Here is a 22,950-nt window from a genome sequence, read left to right as displayed (position 1 = left end):
TGGGTTTAATATTTTTGGCAACACAGCCATGATGTAACTGGGTCCATAAGAGTCAATGTAGAAGTATAAGCTGATGACATGGTTGACTGCTTCTTCCTTGAACAGGTATACATCAGGCCTATCAATGTAGCGAGATTGAACACTTCACCTATGCTAATGTGCTCTATCACAAAACTACAGGGATTCCAATAGGCCCATTCAGGCAATGAACAGTGGATATTCTCCTCTCCTGAAGTATGGAATCCCAGCCAAACCTAAGACCTAATGTAGATTTGGTCCAAAATGCTACATCTTATGACAGTGATACTTCATGCTTCTTGTTGACTACATTACATATACATCTTATAGATTATATTGGAAGATTGATAGAAAGCAAAGCCTTCCCTTGATTGGTCAAGCTAGTTCAGAGCAGTGACTTGGAGGTGGGAGCAGTCTTACTGGTAACTCTTGAGACACTCGGACCCTTCTCAGAAAACTAATGTTTCATCTCATCTGAGTTCCTCTTATTTTTCTTACTTCCTAACTCTTTCATCCTTGTTTATGAAGTCTGTCTCTGTGGTTTCAGTGTCCAGCTATTTCTCATGACACAGCAAGCAAGAAGGCTGAGCTAAGAGAGGGACACTTTAGTCACCTGAGTCAAATCACCTCAGATTACACTGAAGTACAGGGAACATTATGTGGAATCAATGCAACACTGCTTAGAACACTGAGTACTAGGAGGTGACCAGGTGGTTTGAATTTCTCATGTTTGCAAAAATTAATAATCTTCTAACATTAAAGTCTTACCCAGCCTGAAACTTGCTGTGAACATCCATGGGTATACATCAGGAATTTATCACATTTACTGTAGTAGGATCATGCTGGATAAAATGAATTCATGCTGTATTAACAGGATTGAAGGAGAGCCTGAAGTATTTTTAGTTAATACATAGCCAGTATACAAGAAGGATAAAGAAGAACACAAAGAAAACATATCAATCTTACACCTTTTGTTGCCTGCTGACATCAAAAGTGTTCTGTAAGCATCATGGTAAAATAGTTATTACAGAGGCATTAAAACAGTGGAGCTTTGTGGGTATTTAGAGGCAACTTGCAATTTAAGAGGTAACACAAGGGAAATCACAGAGATCCTTATTTGCAGGCAGAAACGGAGCAACTGCATTATGCTAAAGAAATTTTTTTTTCTTTAACAAAACCAGCAGAACATTGTCTAGGAAGAAGTAGAGCAAAAGTTAAGAGACATTTTAAATACAGTTAAGACTACAGTTACAGAACTCATAGGATTACTATTAACAGGACTAAAAGAAAGGTTTGCATGCAGGACTTGGGTGAAAGGAGTAAAAGAACCTGAAAGCTAACACAGAAGATGGCATGGAGGGTACATAGGCATGCAAATTCTTTCACATTCAAGCAAGAGTCTGATCCATAATAAATATTTTAGAGGATGCAGAATTAGCGAATATTAACAATGGGGAAATTTTTCTCTGGTTTTATATCCTATAACTCTTGTATTACTCCCTTTTCTGCATGTAGAGGGAAAAGGGAAGAGTAAGGAAAAATTTATATTTGATTGGGGTGGAAAAGCAAGTGAGAAATAATTCAGTTAAGATTATCAAGAAGAATATGGCCTTAGAATGAAACTGAGAAGTTCAGCTATGAAAGCTGACTATGCAAAGACAACAGAGAGAGAAGTGAGAACTATTCTGTTGCAAGGCAGTTTCAGGTTTTTGTAAATGCTTTCTTGTCAGATCAGTTAATCACTAAAACAGTTCTTTATTAGAAAACTCCTCAGCTAGATCTCCACTGGTTGTTAGTAGGTTAAAGAAAAAAAAATCCAATAAAACACAATTTAAAGACATAGCCCTGTCCTCTGAGAGGGTGAGTAGCTTATGCAGCTCCTGTTAGCATTAAGAGTTGGGCATGACCAGGGCTATGATGATGGCCACTAGGATTTCAGAAACTTTACAATATTGTTTAGAGTACTGAGAAAATTCTTGCACTGATAGGTATGGAGATAATAGAATCATATGCTATTTGATTCCTTCATGTCCTTTTTCCCCCTTAAATCAGTAATTTTAAGTCATGCTGGTGGTTCTTAGTAAAGATTCAACATTTTAAACTAGATTCATTTGAGTTGAAAAAAGGTTTTAGATTAGAAGAAAATTGTTTTTATGGAATGTGTGAAGTCAGTGATTTAAGCGATGGAATTAATGGAAAGGATACTATAAAGTCTTCCAGTACAGGTTAAACAGTCACAAGTCTTAAGTTAGGAAGATTATACATCTGCTACAACTGCAAAATACACTTATTCTTAATTTAATAGAAATGAGCTACCTGAACTGCATCTTGATTGCAAAGGTAACTGTCTACACTCCAGTTTTGGCTGCAGTTGCATAAGTACTAACAGTGTGTACAACTAAGTACATCACTATTTCTATTGGCTATTAACTAGAAAACAGTGCTAACTGTACTGAGACATCTAGAAACATTAGTGTATTGTAATTATGAATGTCCATAAAGTGAAGTGTTTGCCCTGATGGTCTTAAATCAGAGGATTAGTAGTTTGGACTGCTTTTAGGAGATTTTAAAGTGAAAAATCTGACTCTTCATTTTTGTATAGCAGACCTGTTCATAATGTAGCACATTACATAAAAAATGAAGATCTAAATACTTCATTTTCAGAGAATTATGCATTTGAAATACCATTTATGGCCTGTCATTGACCTGGTAGAGTCACCATAAAAGTGAAAATAGCTATGTGAAGATCACTTCTAGTCATTGACACCTCATACTATGGTAATATGTGGCATGTAGACAATCTAAAAACATGTTGCAGATTCCATATCTTAACTATACTACATAACTTCAACAGTTACTGTAATATTAACATTCACTGTATAATCCCTATTGAACTCTGTGAGTAGTATCGGAAACTTAGAAGTCATGAACATTTTTTTAAACATTGTAACTAATGAACTATGTTTGTGTCCATTAGAGTTAAAAATACAACCATGAACCTTCAGCTGCACTGTAGAAGGGAGCATTATGTAGTTAAAATCGAAGGAAGCATTTAGCAGAGCAGGTTTTTTACATGCTTTGCTCTCTCCTGCCACCGTGTGGCTCTTCCATTTAAAAAAGTTAGGCCTAATTATAATACTCTTAAAGTCATTGGAACAACTGGTGAGGTACTTTGTCCATTGTTTCAGTTGTGAACCGTATTCTAAGATTCATTGAGACAGAAAGGTTCACAAAAAAACCACAATGGTGTATTAAGCATCTAAGTCCTATTCATTTCAGAGTGATCTAGTTGGTTCAGCCTATGCTGAAAACAACTTTTTTTTTTTTTCCCAACAAAACCATCAATAAGCATGCTGAGCTAGACCCTGACTCTTGAACTTGAGTAGCTCACATCTCATCCCAGGTGATAGTATTGATTCTAGGCTCTTGGTAGTTTTGAGGTGCTCTCAAAAAGTTTCAAAAGGTCTTGACTTCATTGTGATAAAATTAGGAATAGTTTTTGCAGTCTTAAAGATGTCCATGATAAGAAAATCACAAAATCTTTGCCTTTTAGAAAAAAGGAGAAGTGTTAAGAGTAAAGCAGAAAACAGAATCAAAGAGAATCGATTTCAGATTCCCTTTTTCTCTATTGCAATGTTTAGTTTCTGTACATAGTGCTTTTAGAGTCTATCCATGAACAAGGCTTGGCTTAATCCTCTTACATTTGTCACGTTGAATAGCATTACACTAATTGATTAATCCTACTTTTAAAAAGATCAGAATCAGAAGAAACTGATTTTGTTGAAGAACTTCTTGTAAGCACTTCTGGGAAGAAGAGCTCATGAATTGAAGGGTTCTACGCATGTCTTTCCTTAAATACCCATTCTACCCCAAGACTCGCATTGTATGGTACACTAAAACCCAGCCATTTTACATTACACACCTTACTTTGCTCAGTGATGACTAAAGTAACATGAAAATTGAAGATTTTCTTTTTCTGTGGGTTCACTCGGGGCTCCTGTTGTTTGTTGTTATGCAGACAAGGCTGGTCCAAGGGTCAAGCCAGGAAGTCAATCTGTATGTCAGGGTCAGAATCAAGATCAGGTCCATTGAGAATAACCAGCATCAGATACAGCCCAATGATCACCAAGCAGGACCGCAGTGGTTAGTCAGGGCTGAGGTCAAGCCAGGAAGTCAATCCATAGGTCAGGGCCTGTATCAACAAGGTACATGGCCAAGCAGAAGCATGGCTGTGGTAGAACTCAAAACAGGCACTCCAACAACGTAGCTCAGGTAGAGACTGAAAGTCCAGGCCTGAGTTTATATGGATTCCAGTACCTATAGGCAGGGTCTGTGGCGTGGAGACCTGAGGTGGAGCTAATCAGGGTCATTAGGGGTTGTTAGTGCACTCAGGGACCTGATAGATTCTCAGGAGCAATGGAAACACCAAAGAACAAGAAGAGGATAATGTAAATTATTCATGGAATAATGCCCACAAGCTTCAATTGCCATTTTATGTCATGGCTTAAATTGGGCAACTTTGTATAAAGGGCGGGAGACTCAAAGAAAAAATTATGTTGTTTTTGCTTTTTAACATTTCAAGGTTGCCACTTTTTCACTCATATTTACTTTCCTTGTAAATTTAGTATTACATCTGAAGAAGAATTTTAATATAAGAACTTGAGAGTCTTTTTCCTACATGTAACCCTTTTTCTTTCCTTAAGTCTTCAAGTCTTATCACAGTTTCTCTGTGTTTGAAACACGGGAAGATATTTAGCTTCCTCTGAAATATAGAAAATTAAGTCTTAAGTTTTCACCATTGGAAATACATGGTAATTCTATGAGTGAAGGAGCTAGGAAAGCATGCACTGATCACAAAGATGTTATCACAAACTGCACTGAGAGTTTCACCTGCTTTGGATCACTGAACTTTGACTGGAGTTAACCAGATGCTTAAATAGCCCAATGTAACTGTTGGATTGGCCATGTGATATGATCTTTCATTTCATTTAGATGAATGCCATTGTTGAATAAAGTTAAATATTTAGTGTCCTGAGCACAATAGCAAAAAAGAAAAAATGCTTGGTATGTGCTTAAAAACATAATAATGCATTTCCCAAGCATCAAATTCATATTGCATTAACTATAAAATACTCATTTCCTTGCTGCTATATAATTTTACATGCATAGATAGTTTTAGGCACACTAATTGTTTCACAGAGAGGTAGTGATGTTCTTTTAATGTTTCAAATTACTGGTGTTCTCCACAAGTATTAAGCTATATCAAAGGGAATGAAACTGTTTAAGAACCCACAGAGCATTTTCCTGCCTTTTTTACCAATAGGTGAGGGAGCTGCAGGAGGTGAGCAGGCCTCTAGCCTGAGTTGACCTGACAGCATGATCTGTTTTACACTTTCCTCACACACACATTCGTCCTTACATAAGGGGAGGTAACACCCCTTTCTGTGCTTCAGCTGCTATTATAGTTGCTTAGTTCCTAAATGTTTAAAACAGCTTGGAAACACCATTTCTGAAGGAGCTGGGACCCTGCTGCCCCAGGCCAGGGAGCTGCCCATGTGGCTTTACCCTGTGCCAGACCTCCCAGCTCTGCAGCGGTGAGTTTGATTTCAGGTGTAGTCATTTCTAGCTCTTTTTCAGCATTTCAGAGTAGCATAGTGAGACACTGGCAAATAGATACACCCCCAAATGTCCCACCTTGCCATTACTTTTTGTATGCCCAGGAAATCCCATCTCGTTTTCTGCATTTATGGGCAAAATTAAATGCACAGAGTGTGGCATTGATGAGCTTGGGAAGTGAAGTTTCATACTTTCAGGCTAAGTGTAAACATAAGCTTACTTTTCACCTTAGCTGCTTTAGCCAAAACCACTTTCTTTTTTTTCTACTTCTTCCCCTTTCCACGTGCAAAGTAGCTCACCATCATTCCTGTTTAAGGAGAAGTACGATGGTGTCTCTGATCCCCAGTAGAGGCTGTAACTGTGATGTGGAAACATGCCTCAGATCAGTATTTTTGTGTGAAGTGGACCACAGAAAAAAAGGGAAACCCAATTTGATTTGTCTGAATCAGAAGATAAAGATTAGCCTCTTAAGCTAGCACCTTCCCTTATTTTAATTAATGTTATAGTTTATTCAATTCTTTAAAGAGCTGTAGTAAAGGAATAGTAATTACTAAAAAATCCAAAGGCAAGAAAACCTAAGGATTTATCTCTTTTTCTGTAACATCATGAACTGCTTTGAACAGTTAGTTATCTCTGCAATCTGTTTTTTAAACACTGACTCTGGATGTGTAATTGATGTTTACATGATAGCAAATAAACCAATACAGCACAAAAATATTTTTTCTTTAAGGAAGAAAGATTTTAACCTGTATAAAAAGAGTCTCAGGAAATGGGAAATTGCCTCTTTGCAGTGGTTAACAGAATTGAGGAGACTCCATTCAATCAACAAGAAAATAGGGGGATGCCATAGTAAGAAAGGCAGTGGAAGTAAAGAAATATTTCTCTACTAGGTTTATAACTGGCCTATGGAAACCAGGGCTGCAGGTGTTCATAGAAATAAGTAGTTTTGCAGGAATTTTAAAACGCTTTAATTTTATGACCAGTTATACAAGCTAAGGCAATGATATGAAGTAACCCTATCTACTGCCTCAGGATATAAGCTGGGGGTCAGGAGGGCACTCCTTTTAATGCCCCAACATTACATGTATCTCAGAAGAAGATTTTTGTTTGTGTTTTTTCTGAGCAGAATTCACATTCCTAGAAACTTTAGGTGGTTGATGATTCTGGACAAAGAGTTCAGTTTTGTATTTAATATAAAACATTTCTGTAGAAATTCTGTCGTGCCTCAAAATGCAAGCCAGAGGTAAGAATGGATTACAGATGCTGCCTTGATGACCTGCATGCAAGAAAAAACCCTCTGCAGAACTCACAGGCTGTGCCATTTGTGATACTAGTCTGTGCTATTATTACTCCCAGTTTACAGACAGGAAAATGGAAGGTGAAGGGAGGTACCCAAGGCTACACAACAAGTGTCAGGGTTAGAGTTAGAAAGGTGTAATAATATATTACCATAGTTAAGTATAGATCTAACAAAATTGTCAACATACAGCACAGGTAGGCAAAATACTTCAAAAATTTTATCATTAAAAGACTTTGCTGGCTTTTTATAGAATTGCTATTTCATGAAGGTAGAATTCTTAAACTAGTAAAAAACTAAACTTTGTAGGGTTTTGCAAGTGGCTTCCTGCATTGAGAATAATGGAGAAATAATAACAGAGAGAAAGTTACATTAAAATAATACATTAAAATTTAAAAAGAAACATTTTCTCAGAGTATAGTTAGAATGAACAAAGAGTTATACATATGAAGTATATATTAAGTATATAAATAATTGCCTTTATAGACAAAGGTTCCCACATCTTAATTAAAGCAGAAGTTTTAGCTTTTGATTGTAAAAGGCTCTAAAGAAGTTTTAAACAAAAGCAAGGAATATATAGTCAGTCACAAAGCAATCTCAAACAGCAATTTTTATCTGGAAGAATCATTTTGCAGAAATGAAAAAATAAACGGTCTTCAGAGCGAACACCTACTCTTTAGGTATTTGATTTCAACAGGTCTCAGAGGTCAAAGTGGAATCCCAGGTTGTTACTTCTTACATTTACAGAGAAGGTCATGCATAAATAGTTGTTTATGTCCATCACATATAATCCCTCCTTTTAGAAATGAGCCCAGAGGCTACGTTAAGATGCCTTAGAAGCCCACAGAACAAAAGGAGTAGTTTTTGTTCTAGTTTCAGAATAGAACCAAAAAAACATTGTAGACTCAGACTTGTAACAAATTAGAAATGCACTCTGAAACCTAGCATTTTTCATTGATAATACAAGCTTTAATTTTTTTAATTATTCATATATTAAAGACCTCTGTTGTATCATCCCTAATTTTTACTTTCTGAAAGTATGTTTTCTGGTATTCTGTGTCATGATTTGTTGTTTTAACATCAGACCTCTAAAATAATGTTTCAAAGTGGTTGTATATTATCCGTTTAGATGTAGATTTTTTTGTAGATGAGTTTAATTTGGGGCAACTTACACTTCAGAGAAGCTAAAGAAGATGAACGCTACATCTCTCATACATCCATCTAAAATGGATTTCCTTCTCAGTCTACAATGTATTTATCTCAGGTATTACCTTGGTTTCAGGTATTTATCATGGACAGCTTTCTTCAGGAGTTTAAACATTGTCTCCAGGTCGGACTAACCATTATGAATCATTGTGTTTAGAAGAAACAATCTAATGGGAAGCTAGTTTTGCTGACTTATTATTCATGCCTTTGCAGCTCTCCATTTTTCACCCTGTTGCTCAGTATGTTGAACTGGGCGGATGGTGCAGATGCCACACAGCTTTTTCACTTAGCTTTCAGTTTTATGTAACACGCCTATCTCATTGCCTCTGGCATTTATTTCTTTTATAACCTACAATATTCACATATTCACTAGAATACAGAGAAGATGATACTTATTTAGAAAAGATTTAATGAGCTAATGAGTTGTCATTTTACCTTTTGCTCAATCAACACAAGGAACCAATTGGTATACAGTAACAGTTTGTGTTTGTGTGCACATGTCTTTATGCATGCATATACACTGTTGTATATAGGGAGAGATTGCATATATAGAGTGTGTCATGTTTTTTCACAGGATAAATAGTTTTCACTAAAGTTGTAAGCCAATCAAATGTATATGTTACAAAAGCAAGGAAAATCCCTAATTGTGCAAGGAGTTTGTTCCTGCGTAACTCTTGTGTGCATTATTTACTCTCATTTACTTTAGTATGACCACTCCCAAACTTAAAATTAAGTATGTGCTGAATGTTTAGATTTTCAGAAGAACCAGATTATAAAAATCTTCCTAAACAGAAAGCTACTTCCAAGGATTTTTTTCTTTTGGAAGAATTTCCTAAGATGTATTTTACTCTGCCTGATGATATTTCTGATATCTACAACAGTTCCTTCACATGTGTAGTCTATTGCCATGTGCATATGTGCTTGAAATATGAGATGTATCTACTGTCTAAAGATATTTAAAAGTTGTAACTCCCAGAAGGAAAAAAATTTGTATGTTAAGAAAGAAGGGCCCAGCATAGTCACCTAGCCTGAATATGTATATATAGTACACAAGTTTCTGTTGGCTAACAAAGTATTGTAAAGTTCTCTTTTGTGTAGCAATAGCACATAATAAACTAGAGAAAGAAGAGGTTGCAGACAGCTTCTGCAGAGCATGTAATGTGTTCACACCCTAGCATGCCCTGTAGTAGCTTGTTTGTACATCTGTACCTATAGGCATTAGTGTCCTTGTTTCACCTTTTGTTCAAACTTCATTTAATAGGTGCAAGCAGCCAGGATAGTATAAACAGAAAAAATTTAGTATTAAATTGGCTAAATTTAGCCTGAATACCATACAAAGCCTTCCTGACTAAGGTATATCAAAGTATATATATGAGGTACATCAAAGAAGCAGTGAAATTTTTAATATATAACCAAAGTCTCTATAAACAAGAAAACACTGAACACCACTGAGAAATGAAAATTTGAAAATGCAGATTCTGATCTATTTGCATAATACAAGGTTTTGAGGCTAAAAATAAAACCCAACAGGCATAAGGAGATTTGCAATAAAAAACACAAGTGTGCAAATCTAATGCTAGCTTCCTCTTGAAAGTGTATAATACTTCAAGTCGTATAATAAAAAAACGGGGCTATGGAGCAAAATAGGAAAGGAGAGTTTGGCAGTTGAGGATATTACTAATTCTACTTTACTCAAACTTTTGGGGGCATGATTTGGTTAACATGAATAGAAAAAACATGAGAATCTGAAGATATAAGTCTGAAAATTGTTTAAGAATACTAATAGCCCCGCCTCTATGTACATAAATGATGGCAGTGGCACAGTTCTCTCCATCTAAAAGTATTTAACTAAGGTCATTAAGTTACAAAACTGGCTCCCTATGACTTCAGGAGATGTCTTAAATTAAATTAAGAGCTTGATACTGCCAAAAAGGACTTATCTTTTCCCTCAGCCCTTCTCCTGTAATCCTCTCTGCTCTTGGCTACGTGATCCCACTGCTTACCTTGAGCCACCTCTGGAACTCATCTGACTGCATGTTGTTCAACCTTTTAAAACAGCAAAAAATTACCCTTGCCTATCTTCCAAAGGTGTGCATTTTTGCCAGGTTAGTGAGTTTTGTTGCCTGACCTTGAGATCAGATAAACTCCAAAGGCAACACAAGAAAGATGTGGGAGAAAAGAAAAAGAAGCTGGAAAGGGGGGACAGGACTGAATGCCCTCCCTCCAAGAACTGTTCATTTGGCTCAACCACTTGTCACCCTCTGGACTCCCCTGTTTAACCTGTAGAAAGAAGTTGCTCCTGAAGGAATTTAGAGGAAGATCTTATTCATCTATCAACTATATTAAAAAATAAGGAGATTACCTTCTCAATTTATCTTCTTAAACTAAAGGTTTAACTTTATGTGGTATAAATACCACACCTTCATCTTCCTCATTCCAAATCCAACCTCCAGAGCAAGCTGGAAAATATTCTGTAGCCCTCAATGACTTTTTTCCATTGTTAATCTTTTCTATTTGGCATCTCTCTCATCTTTCTGGTGACATTTTCTCCTCTCAGTACTCCTTTTGTTTACATTTCCAGGAGTGGGATGGGTTTTCTTGTTTTTTATTGAACTCATTCACTCAATACTTACTTTGATGTTTTCTTTCAGTGTGTGACTTTTTGTTTATAATTATTCCCACTCCATCATTTGTATTAACAATATATCTTTTGTTCTCATTATTACTCCTCTTTTAGCTATATCATTGTGTTTGCATTCTTCTGTAGTTTCTTTGGCTACATCTGTTTGAATTTTCTGCTATGAATGCTGTTTGCTATTGGACAACATAGTTCTCTCTGCAATTGCTTACTTTCTGTACAACATTGAATTTGGGGTATTTTTCCAATTATATGTTTTTTTCTATTTCAGTCTTTTTTTCCCAGAAAAAAAACACAAGAAGTTGTAGCAGAGCAAGACTTCACTAGCAAATAGGAAAAGAACCTCAGGAAAAGTAAGAGACAACACTTTTTATCAAGCCAAATTTGTTCACGCCTTTGTTAACCCCTGTCAAATAGGCTGAGTCAGAGATTTGACTTTTTCCTGGTGTTACGGATCTAGCCAAATATTTGGTTCAGAAGATGCTTCCATCAACCTAGGGATTTTAATTTCTCCAGTTCTGTAGCATCTTAGATCTGTAGCTCCATAAACAGGAGACCCCCTCAAACGAGCAGCAGCATGTCCTCATGCTATAGATCACATAGCACAGGTGCTCAATTCAGGTGTTGTGGGAAAGTGCTCAGACTGTAGGCTGGAGGGTTTCAGGTTTGGACTGTGACCAAGAGGTGTCTGTTTCCCAGTGAGATGAGGGAAGAAAAGGGAAGCTGGAGCACTGTTCAACAAATGTATGGAGGGCTGGCTGTATGAGAAAATGTGTTTGGAAGCAATTGTGTAAATCTCATTTCCAGTGCATGAAACTTAATAGGCCTGAAGGTTACTTGCAGATGTTTATATTCCTGTGTTGCCTATCAGTTAAGCGTTCATTCTGACTTTACAAACAGAAAATGTAGTAGATTAAGTAACCACTTAAGTTTTTTTTAGAACCACGGTACTTAATTTGGAAGTAGAATCAATACTTTCTGATTTGATGGCAGCTTTTTTCCCATTAGATTGACTTTCTCATGTACATCATGCTACTCCATTGATACTTTTGGTGTATTTGTTCTTTGTATCAATGTGTTCTCTTTGTATATCTCTCCTGACAGTTATAACATACATAATGATTTTTAAACTTTTTTTTCTCCTACATCCATCCTCTTGTTTCCTCTTGCCCTTGTTTCCTTAGCCACATCTTTCAGTCATTCAAGTCCCCCCTTTGAGAGGTTTTACAGCACCTTTGTCATATTGGTGCTAAAAGAAGGAAGCTCACAATATAAAATATTGGAAGAGGGATCAAAATGGTAGGTTTGAGCTATTGTATCAGTGAGGCATGCATACAAGTCCTGCTAAGCCTGTGTCCTGTAAACTATCCTATGAATTTTCTTTCTGTCCAACTTGAATTTGCAAATGAAAGCAGACTCACATAGTATTTGACAACAGAGGCTATACTATAACACAGAGCTGATTAATTCTGCTCAGTATTTTGTATGTCTATTTTCTTGCCTTTTGTCCCCATAAATGCATGACATCATGCACAAATTGAATAGTCTAACTATAAAATTAATCTGCTTTGTGACTCTTTGCAAATTGTCCTTTAACACTGTGTGACCTACTGCTGCAATAATAAAGTTTGTTATCTGCAAACTATGTCTCAACCTATTGATGAGGAGACTGTAACATAAGTGCTTTTGAAAAAGTTATGGAAGCTTTCATGTCTATTGACCCTGTACATCCCTGGCATACTAAGACAGGAATTCCAAAGAACCTCTTAACGAGCTATTTATCAAGGTGTTATTCACGTAACAAGCCATAGTTACCTTCTCTTCTCGGCCACTGTTTTCTAGGCCAGTGTACATAGGTAATGCTTCCATTGTTAATCATTAACATAGTAGTACTAAAAGAATTGTTTTGATCTATTAACATTCAGAAGAGTTTTAATTTGCTAACATGCTAGACTCTGCAGGTGTATAGATTCCCCTGAAAATATGCAAAAATGGCATACATTCACAGGATGAGGAACAGCCCTTTTCCAGTGTGTGTGTGTATGTGTATGCACAGAAAATATATTAGAAATCAGGAATACACTGAGTTTCTGCTTATAAAATTCTGGGATTGGTGATTTTCCTTCTTGTACAGTAGAATCAGATTAGTCTATTATGGTGAAGCTTAGTTGATCTGATAGAGTTTGGTCTATTACATTTCCTTTCCTGTTTTACAGATGACTGAATTTTTCCTTTGGGATATGGAGTGAGGATTGAAATAAGAGAGCTGGCTTTGGTCCTTCAACTCCTTTTCCAAAGTAAGGCAGATAAAAGTAAAATTCACTGTATCTCATTAACAGCTTTAAGGAAAGAAGAACTTTGCTTCTAAATTTAGTTAAAATCAGTATGGATCTAAAATTTAAAAAAACAAAAAAGGTGAGTTGTGCATAGCACTACCATAAGTATAAATGTAAATTAGGCAACTTTGCTCCGGGCACATGGATATTACTTAATACAACCACAGTATCAGACAGAAGAGATACAGCAATAGCCAGCTTTCTGTCTCATGTTCTTAATACAATACAGAGAGATTTATTTCATTTAGTATATTTCAATAGCTGTAGCAAACTAATTTAATGGAATAAATAAGAAACAACACAGAGCAACAAGTCTAGTTATTTCCATATTTTGTAGACTTCCTGAAGCTGGAAGTAAACAGTGTTTATGGTATCAAAATTCTCTGCATGCAATCTTCCTCTCTACGTATAACTGGCAGTTTACTGTAAGCATCAAAGTAAAAACATGTCTTGAGGTTGGATTTTAAGTTGAATACTAATTAATTTGAGCAGGGGTTTCTAGGTTTAAGGGATAGTGTGAAAGGCAGGTTTTGGCATAAATAAATAAACAAGCAGCAAAAACTGGTGTCTAGCTGGAAATATTGGGATGACAGGTGAAAATGACTGTGGAGGACCAACTTGATTGAGGCCTGTAAATGTAAGGCTGAGGTGGGGGCAAAAAGAAAGATGTGAGCAGAACCTCTGACTGATTTTAACAGCATTTTTTAAAGATTTAATTTAAAATATAATATGTGTATGACTAGTGTATACATTTGTTTTGCACATGTTCTGATTACTTTTGGTAGTGTTCTGGTTATTGCCAAAGCAAGAGCTGATTGTGCACAGTCAGCCTGCAGAAATGTTTAAGAAATCAGGAATTTGGACCGTGGGTGCACAGTATTTTCTCTCAGTGACAAGGTTTATGAAGTTTGCTCACCTTGTACCTCTATCCTCGTGCATGGTCCTTGGTGGTAATAGTACAACTGTTTGTGAGCCTACATGGTTAAGCAATCAGGGAAATTATCTGTGTTAAAAATAACCCTTTTTCTTAGGGTTATCTTAACCCTTAACATCGTAAGAAAAAGGGTTATTTTTAATACAGATCAGTTTGGGTATGTTTCGTCATGCAGCCCCACAAGCAGTTGTATGAACCATTGTACCAAAACCCAGAATGGGAGCAGGGAACTCTTTAAACAGACTTTGCTACAGAAAACAGAATATCAAGACAGTCCCTTCCTTCAAGCATTTGAAAAGTAAATTTTTGGTTTTGCATTTTTTCAGTGTAGAAATGTGCTTTATTGTTTTTATGGAAGCCACTAGAGAGCAGCAAATATTTCAAGAGTGGTCAGTTGTAAACGTAACTGGTAAATTGACATCAAGATGATCAGTCAGGTAATTATAGTAAAAGAAGCAGAACTGAGACATTACTTGCCTGATTTTCTTACAGATACATTCTGTTTGTTTTCTTGGTATAATTGCAAATAGACAGTACACATTTTCAGGTGTGGTTCTACAGGTTATTTCTTTTCCGTGACCTTCAAAATTATATCTATTCCACTGACAAGTTTAAGCAAGTGCTTAATCATCACCACAAATAACAGTTCACCAGTTTGAAAGGCAGGAGGCGTGAGAACAAATCATTGCTAGTGAGAAAGTTTCTCCAATTGGAAATTTGTCAGTCAGTCTTAAAACAGGAAGTAAATTACAATCTGGTTTGTGTCGCTAAAAATTTTTCATAGATATTGCTTATCCTTAAGTGTTCTTGCTGGAGGAAAAAAATTCTGTCTGAACTGGCCCTTTGATTTGAAAATCAGCATCAGCAGAGAGATGGAGCTTAAAGGATGTGAAAGTTAAACCTAGCCTGGACTATTACAGATTATGTTTTATTTCCTCTGTAGACAGATTCAGCCTTTAAGAATGTAATTTTATGCCTTTAAAAATAACTTTCTTATTTAGGTCTTCATGGTAGGATCAAAAATATGTATGATAAAGCTAAGTTACATTGTATTCTTTTGATAGTGAAGGCTGTATGTATACACTAAGCAAGCTTTGCCATAGCTAGGAGGCAGGATTACTATATTGTATTAAGAACAACACTCATGGTTGCAGTCACAGCAGGCATTGTCTTACCCCATTGCTGTACCCCTTCATCTTTATTGGGGAAGAAAGGGAGAAGAATGGAGATGACATGCAGTCTTACTGGGGGTAAATGGCAAATAAGAAAAATATTTTTAAAAGGGAAATTTAACATTGCTAAATTAAAAAAAAGGATACAAGCTCATTTGTTTGCTGTTCCAGACCACACACTTCCGGTGGGTGAACTCTTACATTGCCCAAATTAGAAGGATGCAAGACCTTGGTAACACCACTCTGTAGATAGGACTATTGAACGGTTTTCTGTTCCATGATCCTATTGCATCCCACAGTTTCATGAGAGTCCAGATATTTAATAATTTCATTTCCCAGATCTTCGATGGCAGAGTTTCCTAGCGTTTCCTACCTTGTGAGAATATCCCAGCCTGTCAGCCTGGGATATCAAGAAATAAGAAGAACACAGCAACAACAACAGAAATATTCTTTAACTTAGCACAAATAATACTTTTGAAATTAATTATTCTGGATTTATGAGAGATTATTTCAGAACATTATGAAATTATCTAAAAACATGAAGCTTGTGTCACCCAAAAGCAATTTTGGATTTTGGATGAGACTGAGTTAACAGCCTGAGGCTGCACTGGGTTTCAGAAGTTCAAAAAAGATTTTTTTTTTTAGGGGTTCCCTGTATCTTTTATAGAAGTGTAAAATCTTGCAAATTTATTTTCCCAGTTTTAGAGTATCTATTTGGCCCACTGTTTTGGTCTCCTGGAAGTGTGCCTCAAAGTAATACGAAACCTTCATCTTTTTGTTAGTGGGATCACAAGCTTTCCGGTGAATGTGACTGAACATACCAAACATACTTGCATGCTGACAGGTGGGGTAGCTATTCTCCCCTTGGGGCAGGGTTGGTGGATGTTAGGTTGTAAGCAAAAACATGTCTGTTGCAGTGAGTAATCACTGCTGGGAAGAGCTTGCTTCAACAGTAGTTTTAGCCAAGCTAGCAATGAAGCTGGCTCTTCCCTTTGTGTCAATTTAGGATGCAAATTAGGAGAATCAGCTGAAAAATCTTTTGTCAGAATTGGACCTTTTGAGAGTTTAAAGTTTCAGGTCACCAGAGGAATCATTAAGTAGATACTTTAAATACAGCTTTCCTTTTTCACTGTGTTGATCACTAGTTTTTACATGTGAACTAGTGCATATGGGCATAAAATGAGAAGAAAATTACCCGGTTCTGTTCTTAGCTTTGCCTGAGGACTTGGTTTAATGATCTGGTCCAGCCTAGATTCAGCTGGCTCACAAGATCTCTAGACCTGTGTATCTGCTACTGTCTCTACTCAGAGGATGACTGACAGCTCAGATTCATGAGCAGGGACACTTTGCTTTGGATGATTGCAGTTGTTCACACCCATACTGTCCACCTTGCTGGTCTTCAGGGATGCTACAGCCATTCATGCAGCAGTTACTGACTTTTTGCATATTTTTGGACATATTTTTCTACATTTTACAGCTTGCCATGTTAAAGAACACCAAAATCTATGATATTTATCTTCAGCATGTTGGATTGTAAATTGCAGCAATACAGCTACTGCTTCACAAGCTGCACAAGCAACTGTGCTGAACCTCAACAAAGAACAGAGGCAGGATGCACATCAAGCTTAGCTTCATTAGTCAGAACTGCAAAGCCACTCTCAGATCATCTCCTAGATTGCAGTTCGTAGCAAGGTGTTCTGAAACTATGGTAGGTCAGGGGCTGATCCATAGGCAGCTGAACCTCTATGCAGCAGAAATGAGGTATATACCTAGGATCAGTATTTTTATCAGCATCCTAAGCTTGTGCATCCCTCTGACTATTTAGTTGTCTTCTGGTAATTCAGTTAATTTCAGGTGTCTCATCTGTGACATGGGCATAGGAAAGAAACATGCCTAAAGTATTTTGATTAGAAAAGACCAGTTTTGCATACTCACATTAAAAAGTATGTGGGTCCCAATACATTTAATAGCAGGTACAAAGATAGTAACATGAAGACATTTGAATGGTCAGAGCTTATAAGTGATATTATTTTTATCTCAGTTTATAAGAGAAAACTAGACAGATAATCCCGATTCTGTGATGGTGCTGAGTTTCATTCTCTCATTGTCACACTAATGTAGTACTGGAGTAACACCAATATTAGTGGGATGTTCAAACCAAAGAAAATTCCCCAATAAAAATGCTCTCTACTTTACATAACTGATATTTTTTCCTAAGCAAATAATGACATTTTACATATGGCACTAAAACACAAGATCCTTATTGTTTCAGCCATACATAAGGATCCATACATCCCTGAGCAGTGCAGAATGTAGAGCCTGTCCTTGAGCCCGAAGCCCTCCTGCCTGACTCTTGTTTTCTTGAACTTTAGTGGAAAAAACTGATGCTAAAAGTTGAGTCATATTCCTTTATATCAGTCTATCATCATGAAATAATTAGACATCATAGTTTTGTAAGTTTCAGAAACCAAAATTTCTGTGTAAACCTGAAGTCCTTTATACTAAATTTCCTAGTTAATATAACAAAAAGTTAGAGCACCAAGTTTACGTATGTAAACATAAACAGTGGCAACAATTAAAAGGCCCTTATAATTAATTTTATAATTATATTTTTACATTACTAATATATATTCAATCTTTCATATGTTTAATATCTTTTGTATGTTATTAACTGTGCTGTATAAAGTGTATGACTTAGTTTTTTATAAGACACTAATTGAGATCCCTGTCTTCCTGAGGTGATTATTTACCATGGGTCAGGGTCCAGGTTGCTCAGGTAGCCAGGGCTATCCTCAATCAGGGTCCAGTTCCACAGCAATGGAAGAAGAACAGGGTGACCTCTGTCAGCATAGTGGTAGCTCCATCCCTCCCATCCCCTGCCGTACACATCCTCTCCCCATCAACCACAACCTTTCACCACCTGATTTGGGGGTTATATTTTCTCTTATCTGACCCTGTCAGAGTCAACTGAGTCAGATTTTCCCACATTTTTATCATTAACTTGGCCATTCTTACTGTAAATAGCCAAGTCATCTTCTTATATAACAGTAGTTTTCTGGAGAAATGAAAGTTTCAGTCATTCATATTAAAGTAGTTTAAAGTCATGAAGCAACCTGCTAAGTGGAAAGGGAACTTTCAGGAGCTGTCCAGATGTTGTAGAGAGGGAGGCTCAGGGACCAGTCAGTGGCTCTTTTCTTGTAATGTATAAGAAATATATAAATTTCTTCAACTTTAAGTGTTGACCTCTGTTAAAGCCAATCAATTCTTACAAGTTTTGTAAAAGAATCTTAGTGAAAATTGGTTTTTTACTAGAACATTTTTGTAGAAAGAATTGTTCTAAACTACTTTATGTGAAAGCAAAGTAAAAAATAAACGATAGAAGGCTTGTAGATTTTTGAACAATGGCTTCTATAGAATTACATAGACTTATTTTTTCCAATTTGTATTTTAATGCAAAAACCTCAGTTGTTTTGTTTTTCTATTTGCATGTAAATTTTAATTTGGAGAAAAAAGTCTTTCTGGCAATACTGGATCAGTCTTGTAATGAAAGTGGCAGCTGCTTTGGAAAAAGGCAAACCCAAGATTTTTCTTGCCTGCAGTCATCAAAAATCTCTGATTCCCTATGAAAGAAGAATGTCGATCCAGGTGTCATTGCCAAATTCCAGTATGATAATTACATTTCCTACATAAATTCTCCCCTCTAATTTCAATTAGACAAGGTTTTCTCCACTTTCTATGTTGAGATGTCCGTGTTACTGGTTCCCTCCCTTCAGGCAGCTGACTTACACTTCAAGTGTGACCGCATTTCAGCATGGCACAGGCAGATCCTGTAAACAGTGTGTGCCTTTTAATTGATTTGTAAAACTTCCTCTGTGTCTGGACTGTAGAAACGAAAAGCAATGGAAAGGTGAGATCATGCTATTATGAACAGACAGTAGCATGGGAGTAGAGGCTAGTAAGACATCATTTCTCATTATAATATTCAGTATTCAGTAGTATGATAGTATTCAGTATTCCAAATATGGCAAGGTAACAGAAATACACTGAAAGTCAACAAAAGCCTAATAAAGAGCAGCTAATATGCAGACACCTTAACTTGCAGGAGATTGACCATCAAAACCTAAAAGTCAGTTCCAACAAGTTTTGACTAGTAAACTGTCTGGCTAGCCAGGAAGGAGATAATAAATAAAATCTAGACAGCTCAATCTTCTCTGTCCCTACCCGAGGGCTTACCTGCTGATGCGAAACGTCAGCTGTGTTACAAAGCTATTGCGATCCACAATCCTTGGACAGAACAAAGATCATGGAATATACTAGGTAAAATAAAGGAGTTTGCTACAGACCCCTTTGATCCACTCTGATGATCAGTGTTTGCTGTCACATGAGGGTCTAATCCAAGTTCAGGCTTTGCCTCTGGATTTTTGTAGAGCTACTCTCTCCTTGATCTAGCAAACTATGTAGCCGCTTCCCTGTAATGTGATGTTCATGAGGAAAGCTGCAGTCCTCGGTGAAGGAATAGTAAAGAATTATTTTCAATGCCCTTGAATTCTAGCATTGTATGTCAAGAATAGCACAGCATTTTCAAGGTGTTTTATCTCCTTTCCTTCTTGTTTTCACTTCCTTCATATTCTTGCAGTCACTAGGAAAAAGCTTTTAATGTCTAGGTATGTTGGATCTGAGCATTTTCTGATTAGTACATTCCTGACAAGCTTGTCATGTTTGATGCTGTGTCTGTAACTCCTATGACACTGTCAGCATACATATATTATGCTTGCCTTTACTGGCTGAACCAAATCCATGGGGAGTTGTAGGCTGGCTCACATTGTAGCTGCCCAATGAGTACTGCTTTTATGAATAAAAAAGATTTTATTATCCTAAGCAGGAATCTTTCAGTAGTAGGAAGTTTTATTTTGATTGTTGGATTCTAATAAAGACTCTTCATTGCTAGAATAATTTCTCTGTTAAAGATGGCTAAAGAAAGGCTCTCCAGTTTTTTCAATATTCTAGGCAAGATGCCAATTTCAGAGCATTTCTCTGAGCTACTATTCATGCTTGCAAAACTGGTCCTAGAGAAGGAAAACAAAACCTGTTTTTCAGATGGAGAAGACTGAGGCACAGATGTTTACTGCTCTACCCAAGATTCCATATAAGAATTAAGTGGCAGAGGAAATGAAACTGAGATTTCTTGACAGCTCTTAAATTTTAATGGTTAAAGGATTTTTCCTATTATATCTTCCTGCTAGTTTGTGGCTGATTCTTAAGGGAACATGACCAATAACAGGTTGAATGTCAATTGAGGTTGAATCTCAATTGCTTTATCAGCTTTCCAGAATGTATAGTGGCAGCTGACCTTTCTAGTGAGTTTGAAAAACTCACCAAAGCAAAGAGGGGCAGCTGAGGAAAGACCTGAATTGAGAGAACACTCCCTGTGTTCCAGGTTTCCAGCCTCACATATGTTTAAAGGTAAAACTCATTATGTGCAACATAAGGGTATAGGGTGAAAAACGGTCATATAAGAACGTGGGGAGAATTCCAATTGTGGGAAGAGTCCCTTTTTCATTTTTATGGTTTTCTATGAGTAACAAATTTTCAGCTTTGAGTTTTCTGACACTAAGTTGAAAAAAAAAAAGGAAACTAATACCTGTCAGAAGCAAAATTTGGAGGACAGCATTTTTGGGGTGTGATGAACCATTAGTTGGGAGATTAACCAGGAAAAAAGGCAAAATGTAAGATATGCTGAGATAGTAGAGTATTGTTTCCAACTTTGTTGAAGTGTGGATGAACATACAGACTGGGTTATGGGGAATTTTGAAAAGTAATCTATATTACACTCAGTTATACTGGATAATACTCTGAGAAGAGAGAGTTTCTTTCTTTTTACATCACAGATTTAATATGGAAGAATCTCAGAAGATCAGGACCAAATAAATAAATGTAATTCCAATTAACATAACAGAAGGCCTATCTATGTGTACACACAGCTGCTCTATCAGGGTTCAGGGTTCTAAACCATCAGCAGGAAGGCCACAAGGGTAATTACAAAGTAATTCAGTTCTTACCCATAACAAAGGACCAAATATCCCACTTGATTACACTAATCTTATTATACTCAAAAAGATATATAGATGAGTACTTCAGACTGTGAATCTCTCTGTTCTTCTGTACTTACCAGTATTGTCCACAGAATCTGAAATCACCTGGAAGCTTTATTCCTATACAGCTCAATTAAAACCTAGAGATTAGCTGAGATGGATGACTGTCAGGCTTGGAGAGTGCTGTTATCAATTCAGTGAGCAGCAGTGCCTTCCTATTTAGTTGCCTTGTCTCTGATAACTGCACCATCACCTGTATGGATACCCAGAGGGCTTATTCCCCTACCACCAGTACAGGAAATAGCTCTGTCCTTAGGCCCGTGAAAGAAAAGGTAAAGGGGTCTTACTTTCCTTTGTAAGAAAAGAAGGGAGTAAGACAGGAAGAAAGGTAAAAATAGGTATGATGCAGTTCTGGTTTAGGAAGCTCAAAGGCAAACTGAGTGATCCCAGTACCTGGGGTATATGCAGATTGTCTTCTTTGTTTCTTTTCCTAGTCAGATTAGGGGAATTTCTATTAATCCCTTCTGTAATTTCACTGAGCTTCAAGAAAACTTTAGATGAAGACTCTCACATAAAATATATTCCCCCATACAGCTTGCTCAGGATTGCCCAGTGTAAATACAATATAGTAACACATTTATAGTAGCCGTTTTTTATAGTAGCAGGACGTTTAGAGTGTCTGAGGATTGCTTTCTGTGACATAAAGCATATTGGTGGTTCATGACATGTTTGACATACAGAAACAAAATAAGAATTTTGCTGGCCTCATCATGAGAACTAACTTTGGGTCTGAAGCAGCTGATATATTTGATGATGTCCCCCTCTTTACCTTCCCAGCACAAAAATCTGGGTTTTTTTCTTTTGTTTGTATGTTCCAAACATGTAAACAAAAGCCAATATTTATAAAAGGTTCCTCAAAGTAGGGAAGTTACTGACTTTGTGCTTCCAAGGTTGGCCTCAACTACAAGCAAGGTCAGTGACTGCTTTTGATTGCCTGTATCTTGACACTTCAATGACGTCTCTAGAAGAGGAAGCCTAAAGTTTAGGAAACTAAAAGATAGGTTACTCTCATTGAAAGCTCATCCCTATGAAGCCTTCATTTTAACTTTTTTATGGCTTATTTATTTCAGTGTCTGAGTGCCTGTGACAGAAGTTCTCCAAGACTTATCCTGAAATTTACCTGACACCCTCACAGAAGAGAAGACAGTAAAATAATCTGATGTTTTCACCACAAAATGAGGAAGTCATCTTTAACTTTCCTCAACGAATTTTATTGTCATATGACAATATGATTGAGTCATTTGAGCCTGCTAGAAATAGTCAGATTGATTGTTACCCTTGACCTCTGAGAACTCCTAAAAATTGTGCTGTACCAGTGTACATATGAACTAAAACCGGTTACACTGGTACAACTGGAGCCAGGTGATGAATTCTGGTAATCTCCTACCTAACAAGTAAACAGCATCAATTTTACATCTGAAGATTTTTTTTTCTGTACCTTGTAAGTACAAGTTTCAGTTTTATTCCTAATCCAGAAGATTTTACTCATAAATTACAGTTCTGTTATATTTTGGAAGAAAAAAATATTTCAGGAAAATAGATATGCATGTTAATTTCTCTTTGAATTAAATGTTAGTTGAG

At 36.7% G+C, this 22,950-nt stretch overlaps 1 long non-coding RNA gene across 1 annotated transcript in view; it reads left to right on the top strand.

The window, feature by feature from the left end:
- The window catches only part of LOC115346601, a 43,059-nt gene extending 20,259 nt beyond the window's left edge, over positions 1–22,800 (top strand). The window contains exon 3 of the long non-coding RNA XR_003925177.1: positions 22,440–22,800. This is a non-coding gene — a long non-coding RNA (uncharacterized LOC115346601). The remainder of the gene's footprint in view (positions 1–22,439) is intronic.
- Positions 22,801–22,950: the final 150 nt, after the last annotated feature.

This window comes from Aquila chrysaetos, chromosome 9 (assembly GCF_900496995.4).
Source record: "Aquila chrysaetos chrysaetos chromosome 9, bAquChr1.4, whole genome shotgun sequence".
Lineage (NCBI taxonomy): Eukaryota > Metazoa > Chordata > Aves > Accipitriformes > Accipitridae > Aquila > Aquila chrysaetos.
This window is presented reverse-complemented; position numbering and strand designations above follow the sequence as displayed.